The sequence below is a fragment of the Camellia sinensis genome, chromosome 4, assembly GCF_055761805.1.
Source record: "Camellia sinensis isolate YWXY chromosome 4, ASM5576180v1, whole genome shotgun sequence".
NCBI lineage: Eukaryota > Viridiplantae > Streptophyta > Magnoliopsida > Ericales > Theaceae > Camellia > Camellia sinensis.
In genome coordinates this window covers 114,299,652-114,306,161 of record NC_138964.1, presented here as the reverse complement: position 1 = coordinate 114,306,161, position 6,510 = coordinate 114,299,652, and the positions used below count along the sequence as shown (strand labels likewise).

Here is a 6,510-nt window from a genome sequence, read left to right as displayed (position 1 = left end):
GTTCTTTGTTAAGTAAAAATGGTTTTAGGCTTGTTTTTTAGTCTGATAAATTTGTATTAACAAAGAGTGGAATGTATGTTGGTAAGGGATACATGAGTGATGGTCTCTTTAAATTGAATTTAATGACAGTTGTACCAAAAGTTGCTATGAATAAGAATACACTACTACAAAAACATATAAAGATCACACTTTTTTGGTGTGATGTATGTTTTTTAATCACACCTTTTAAGTTTTATTAAAGTGTGATCTTTGGGAGTGTGATTAAAAATGGTCATTTTTAATCACACTTTTTAAGTGTGCTTAATAACATTTAGATCACACCTTTTAAGTGTGATTAAAAACATTTAGATCACACATTTTAAGTGTGATTAAAAATATTTAGATCACACTTTTTAAGTGTGATCTTTGGAAGTGTGATTAAAAAGGGGTCATTTTTAATCACACTTTTTAAGTGTGATTAGTAACATTTAGATCACACATTTTAAGTGTGATCTTTGAAAGTGTGATTAAAAATAATCATTTTTAATCATACTTTTTAAGTGTGATTAATAACATTTAGATCACACCTTTTAAGTGTGATTAATAACTAATAAAATTTGTAATAAAAAAGGATACGACATATTTGAAAAATAATCAATATTATTTTTGTATGCACATTTGAAGAATGTAATACACACTATATACTATATTTTGAATCATAACCACATATTGAATAGAATAACGTCATATATTTTATAAATGAAAATTAAATATTCAAAAGTATATACAAAGGAATTAAATAAAAAAAATTAACTGTGCTTACATATATTTAAAAATGAAAAAACTTAAAAAAACTAAGTTCTTTAATTCTTGAACCATATTTTGCATCTCTCCAAAAAATTTCTGACCTGAAAAATAAAAACATAAATTAATCCAGAAACCGTTAATGCATATGAATAAACTAAAAAGTTAATTCAGCAAACCAAAATAGGAACATTAATCATTTTTACTTGATCTTAATCCTTTTAGAAGTAACTTCCCTGTTAACAATTAGATGCCATAGCAGCTCAGTGTCAATGACATTGTAATTAGGGGTCACTAATGAGCACAGTATTTAAAAATGATAAATCTCAATACAGCTTGTGTACGATCTTTTTGTGAAGGTATATTATTATTACTATTGAACCATAATTCTAGGTACCCATAAATAAATAAAAACTCAAGAATTTACTCCATTTTTTTTTTTTGGGGGGGAGGAGGGGGGAGAGTACATACATTGCAGTTACTATCACCAGCCGCAGCAGGTTTTGGAGAAGCAGAGGCTGCATTTATGAAAAGAATTCATCGAAGCTTCTAAATACACTCGCTTATTTTCTCTCTACACTCACTATATGCATTGTATATCTTGTATGTTATGAAGAAAAATTTGTGAATATAGGTGTAGAGATGAACATGGCGGGTATGTGGTGGGTTTAGAAACTCCCAATTGCATCATTAAAACGAGGATTATGTGTATATATATGTTGTTGACACTAATTAATATTCCTAACACCCTGTTCAAAAATAAAATGAAAATGAGAGCACACCTAATTAACAAAACTTGTTACCACAGTTGTGGAAAAGCAATAATTGAGAGAAAATTTTCAACTTCCACACCAATCAATTTTTTCTAAACACAAATCAACAAATAAATACACAATTTAGTGGACTGCCCAAAAAAATCTAAGATTAAAAAATATTGATGCACAAGTTGTCAATAAAGGACCACCCATATTATTATAAACACCCAAATTCAAAAGATTTAGGTTGGTAGGTAGGCCAAATATAAAGCATGAACAATATTTTTCATGCTGTAAGAGAGAACATGTATCTTTTAAAGCAAAAGATTAAATTTATGTCCTAACACTGCAATCTTTTAACTGAAAGATTCAAAATAGCACAAAGCAAAAAAATACAGGGAAAAAAAAATTACAAAACAACAACAACAAGGAGCTTTGAAGCCAAGCAGAACAAATTAATGGTACTTACTAGTTATCATCCCAGCCCACCACCAAGGTTCCAACAAATATGAGTACCCCCCTAACCCTGAACAAAATGACGACACGATGGTTACAATAACATAAAAGATTTATATACACATCTCCACGCATATACATTCATGTAAGTACGTCTATGTCTTTTGATTGGCATATGTATATATATATACACTATCTATACTATATTATTATATAAAGTGTATAAGTCAGTTGATGTGAACACTCTCTCCGTCACGCCTATTTGATTTTTCAAAAATGCCTACAACAATTGGTAAGTTTAAAAATTGTCATGTGAAACTGATTTAGAAATTTAAAACTCTATTCATCATCTTCGTTCATAAACTATGTATCTTTGCACAAGCATTGTGTGTACACTCAAAGGTTCTACAAAGACCAAAATAGTAAATAGAGCACCAAGTCTGGACTTCTAACCCTGTATGTCATCCATAATCACCAAGAAGAAGAAAGCACGGTGCAAATTCATATTGTTTACCTTTCACATGTCTTGGTCCATTATGCTTCTTGTGGGGTAGCAGCTTCTTAACATTGTAATGCCAGTGATGATAGTCAAGAGCAGGAAGGACACCCCGCACGCAGCCCGGCTGATTATTCGCAATTTGCTCATCAGCATCTTCGGTCCACAAGTGTTTTCCCATTTACAACACTACAAGCAAAATCCTTGAAAACCCACTTGCTAAAGGAATTCAGTGACTATCTTCTTCAATCTAATAGACATAATTAAGAAAATACCATGTAAATAAATATGTTGATTGCCTAGCATATGAAATTCAGAAAATAAATTCCAAATTACTAGCAGCTCAAATCACATAAAGCTTGTCAAAAATCTTAGACAGAACAAAAATCAAACACCATGTGAGCAAGGCTTTGACACAACCTTTTCAGGTACCTTGTACAAAATCCAAGCAGCAGCATCACTTACTACAAAATACCCATGTCTAAAAATGGCAATTTTTTATTTCATTTTTCAATTATTTTTTCGTTGTTGGAAATTGCCTGTAAATTTATACAATTACAAAAAATTCTGACAGTGTGCTTAGCCAACCCAAACGAAAAATTCTTCATCAGTTCTTCAATATCATTCATGATACGAGCAAAACAGGAAATCACAAAGATCACGAGAATTGAGTGAAAAGGAAAAAATACTGACAGTGTGCTTACCTTTTGAGTAAATCCAAACTCTTCTCAACTCCTAGTCGTCCAACATGGACTATCAATGGTCTCTCGGGCTCCCCATTGTTGATTAAAAAAAGAACAATATTTGGAGGAAACTCATTACATGGCAAAAAAAGAGATCAAGAAACTCATTAGGTTTGAGTTTATGAAGAGACGTTGACTTACATTGTAACTTAACTCCTAAAATATTAACTGCTATAAAAGAGATCGAGAAACTAACCCAATTTCAATTGTCATAACATGCTTGCGCCTCTTTCCTAAAACTATAATGCACAACTGTGGCCACATATTTTTGTATGAATTAGTTCAATTACGCTAATCATTGGAAGATGAAACTTAGTACATGATCCCATATTATGGCTGCAGTATACATTGATATAGTGTCAAAACTGACTTCTGTTTTTTTGTTTATTTATTTATTTTTTAAAGAAGAGGGAATCCAACAATAAGATAAAGGAAAATGATATACAATAGCACTACTCTAAGATAAGTAGAAGTATCTCAAATTCAAAAATAATTACATTCTATTCTTAAGTTTAAAAGCTAATCTCATACAGGCCTTGCTAGTCTCACAGCATGTTATGTAACTTAATTATGCTAGTCTCAAATGAATTGTATCTCTTACACATTTTAACACATTTTCAAAACCAATCCTGTTTTATTAGATATATATATATATATATATATATCTGCATATATCATTAAAGGAAAGAGAAGGAGACACATGCTCTTGTCGCTAAGCCCTTGGGATTTGGTCAAATTAGAATTCCATCATTGTAACCTTCTTCCCAAAATTTGTCACCAAAGATTCTGCTAAAATTACACATTTTTTGTTACATGCACACGTGGCACCCAATCATTGGTCCGTCAATTTAGTACAAACAGTATTAGAAGATTAATAATAATACATGTTTTGCAATAAAAATTAAGAAGAGATGCATTTTTTAGAGTAGCTTTTTATGTTTTTGTTCTTCACTTTGTTCTCCAGTCGATTCCACAAGTCTTTATAAAACTTTTTAAAATATCACTTAAACCTCTCATCTACATCAAATAAACAAAATTAAACAATAGCAAATGATTTATTTCGATTTCTCAATTAACAGAGTCGAAAGTTTTGATTCGATACTAAATTTACCTTCACCATTAATTTTTTTGATGAGCAAATCACAGATTTAGATTAATCATATTCTGACCTCATTTGGTAAAAATAACCCAAGGGATTGTTTAATTTGCACATATGAGGTATGTTTCGAGTTTTGTCATAATCAAGACCCTTCCTCCTCCCTCAAGATAAGTCTTGATACAAAAAGTAAAAAGTTTCCAAGCAAATCCCTAACATGTACACTACATGTACACTACATTTTTCTTCATAATTTCCAAATACCTAACATGTACACTACATTTTTCCTGACTTTTTTTAGAATTCTTCATATCAACGTATTCCTATCGAGTCATACCCTTATCCCCATCATGTATCCGTGTCTATGTTTCACAGAGAGATCCACCATGTTGAAAGAATCAATGCTATTTCCACATCCTAAATGAATTTTTTTTTAAAATAATTACACTCAATACACCATAAGAAAAACCGATCACCTGGAACACATGCACACTGGGTTTGACTTGCCAGAAGAGAAGAATATCATGGTTCTCCACCCATTCATCTACAACAACCAACAAGGAAATATCAGATCCCAAAAATAGGAACAAACAGATACCCTAAAATTTGTACAAAATAAACATGAACCCGTGTCACAAACGCAGATCCTTTGTACGTTTTCCACCAGGAATGAATCGTCTAGAGGCACTGGAACTGGGCCATCTATATAGCTCAAACTCTTTTCAAGCATTCTATATAGCAATAGAATCAAAATCTTAAAAACCCATTTAGCCAAACATACAGTGTTTGGATCTTGGGAAAAGAAAATGAAAATAAATAAATAAAATCTTCTCTTATCCATTTCTTGAGGATTAACAATAACAATTACACAAACCCAATTGTGACTAATAATTATATATAATAAAAAAACAAAACCCATAGATTTCAATGACAAATCAATAACTAAATATGAAGCAATATTAGTGCCAAACGGGAGGTCATCATTCATGCCTGAAGCCAATAGTGAACACTCACGAACCGAGGACAACCAAGTCGTTAAAAACTCACTCTTTCTCCATATGAAATCAATAATGAACACACGCACTGAGTACAACCAAGTCCTTAAAAAAATACTCTTTCTCCATATGAAATCAACAAAAAGCCATAAAAAAATCAAACCCTGTCATTGTCCATCAAAAGCCCCCAAAATTCAAGCATCTAGCTACAAAATACAATGAATAATCCTTATCCTAACAATTGGGAAACCAATAAGCCATTAATTTGAGCGTGTGTGTTCACCCACGAAACAATCGCCAATTCATCATATAAGCAGAGATACAAGAATCAAACACCAATTCAACTCAATTTCATAGCAATTCAACCAAAACGCATCAAAATTCAACAACCAAATCACAAATTCATCGATTAAAACCCAAAATTAAACATACCCACCTGACGATTAAGCGAAGTAGGGTCGTGTCTGGCCCAAAAAACATCAAGCAAGGACTCGTAACTACACTCCTTGGGATCATACTAAACCCTAACGACCTCCGAGTGATTCGTGGTCCCAGAACAGACATCATTGTAGCTAGGGTTGTGAAGATAGCCCTGAGTGTACCCAACCTCTCTGTCTTCGTCACTCCAGGAACACCAGATATTAGATCAAACTCAAGAACAGTGAAGTAGTGAGATCAGCTACAGAACAGTGAAAAAGGATTAAAGGAATTTATATAAGGATTAAAGATCAAACCCAAGAACAGAAAAGTAGTGAGATCGCCGATCGCCGCTCGCCTCCGTGAGTGTGTGAGAGAGAGAGAGAGAGAGAGAGAGAGAGACAGTGTTGTTTCGAAACTTAGGCTCTACAAACTTGAAAGGAAATGAAAAAAAAGGGGGGAAAGATGGGGAAAAAAGGGGGGGAACTTAAGGTTTTGTTTGGTTTAGATTTTCAGAATATTTTTAATATTTTGATTTTTGGAATATTTTTAATATTTAATTTTTAAAATATTTTTAATATTTAATTTTTTAAATATTTCTAATATTTATACAGGTTTAAAAAATTAATTGACAAAAAAATTAATTGACAGAAAATAATTGACATAGAAGTTGTTTGAAAAAAAAATGATTTGAAAAAAAAATATTCAAAAAAAATTACTTAAAAACAATTAATTGAAAAAAAAATATTTTTTTATTTGAGTATTTTAA

At 31.6% G+C, this 6,510-nt stretch overlaps 1 long non-coding RNA gene across 1 annotated transcript; it reads right to left on the bottom strand.

Annotated features, from left to right (window-relative positions):
* Window positions 1-708: 708 nt before the first annotated feature.
* Window positions 709-6,284, bottom strand: LOC145789445 (uncharacterized). Its single transcript, XR_014327385.1, has 5 exons — window positions 4,957-6,284; window positions 3,195-4,873; window positions 2,509-2,740; window positions 2,008-2,064; window positions 709-887 (listed from the first exon to the last, which is right to left on the bottom strand). It is a non-coding gene; the product is annotated as an uncharacterized LOC145789445 (long non-coding RNA).
* Between the last annotated feature and the right edge of the window lie 226 nt (window positions 6,285-6,510).